Source organism: Helobdella robusta (assembly GCF_000326865.2).
Source record: "Helobdella robusta unplaced genomic scaffold HELROscaffold_38, whole genome shotgun sequence".
NCBI lineage: Eukaryota > Metazoa > Annelida > Clitellata > Rhynchobdellida > Glossiphoniidae > Helobdella > Helobdella robusta.
In genome coordinates this window covers 1,246,771-1,248,403 of record NW_008704829.1, presented here as the reverse complement: position 1 = coordinate 1,248,403, position 1,633 = coordinate 1,246,771, and positions in this window count along the sequence as shown.

Below are 1,633 nucleotides of genomic sequence, written 5' to 3'. Positions count from 1 at the left end.
ATTGTCGAGCAAGGATGATGGAGAGATCAAATGTGGGCGCATCTGGGGAGGAATTAAATAAAGGAGTGAAAAATGATTGATTGATTGATCGATTGATTGATTGATTGATTGATTGATTGATTGATTGATTGATTGATTGATTGATTGATTGATTGATTGATTGATTGATTGATTGATTGATTGATTGATTGATTGATTGATTGATTGATTGATTGATTGATTGATTGATTGTTCGATCAATCGATCGATGAATGAATGAATGAAATCATGAATGAATGAATGATAGAAGGATTATTCAATTAGGGAACTTTTATTAAAAGACTAAATAAGTATAGGTTAAAAATAGATTATTTTAATCTCAAACAGAAGTTTGTAGGAAAAAAACAAATTAATGAATAAACGAACAAACGAACGAACAAACGAACGAACGTACGAACGAACGAATAAATAGACGAATAAACGAATAAATAGACGAATAAACGAATGTATGAATTACCAAAAACATGATGGATAATACATGGAAGTATGCAGTTACATCACGTATGTTGTTAAGCTAAGCACCGAAAATGAATGAATGAACGAACGAATGAATGAATGAAAAAACGAACAAAAAAGAAACGAACGAACGAACGAATGAACGAACGAACGAACGGATAAATGAATGAATGGATGGATGGATGAATGAATTAGCACGAAGAAGATTAATGATATACGGATGTGTGTTCCAATAACATCACATGTGTTGTTTAGTTAGGCCACAAAATAGGCTGACTTTGAATGTGAATATGGATAAAACATACTCTTTCACTCACTCAATCATTCGTTCGTTCGTTCGTTCGTTCGTTCTTCATTCATTCATTTAATCAATTCATCCGTCCATTCATCTATCCAACCCGCAATCTATCCATTTTATCAGCCATCCAACAGTTCATTCATCCAAAAATTCATTCACTCATCCCTAAAAAATGTCAAAATTTGAAAAGAGGACTGAAGCCGCGAGTATAATAATGATGACGATGACGAAGAAGACGATGGTGGTTATGATGATGAAGACGACGAAAATGATGATGACGATGAAGAAGATGCTGATGATGATGTTGGTAGTTACCTGTTTCCGGTTTTGAATTTTCGGCTGCAGAAGTTCGCATCACCACCACCATCATCACCATAATAGCAATAATCGTCATCATCATTCTACTCAACATCATCACCACTACTACTTCTACGACTATAATTATTATTTAAAATTATTAATTATAGTTATAATTATTATTTGTTATTAATTATAGTTATAATTATTATTCCTACCTATTTAAATTTTTATGAGATATAATTAATATATAACCAGGTTCGGCGACGCATCTGTATAATTAATACTAATCAAATTTATTATTATTATTATCACTTTTATTATTATTACTATTATTATTATTAATATTATTATTATTATATTTATTATTTTTATAACAAATATGTCAGGTCCTCGTAAAAAAAGACTGGCAAAGATAACTCTTATTCAGAAGCAACAAGCAGAAATCTATAAATGCTAAGAATGTCTTCGGACTTTTATACACAAATGTTTGTATATATATGTATATGTATATATATATATATATATATATGTATATATATA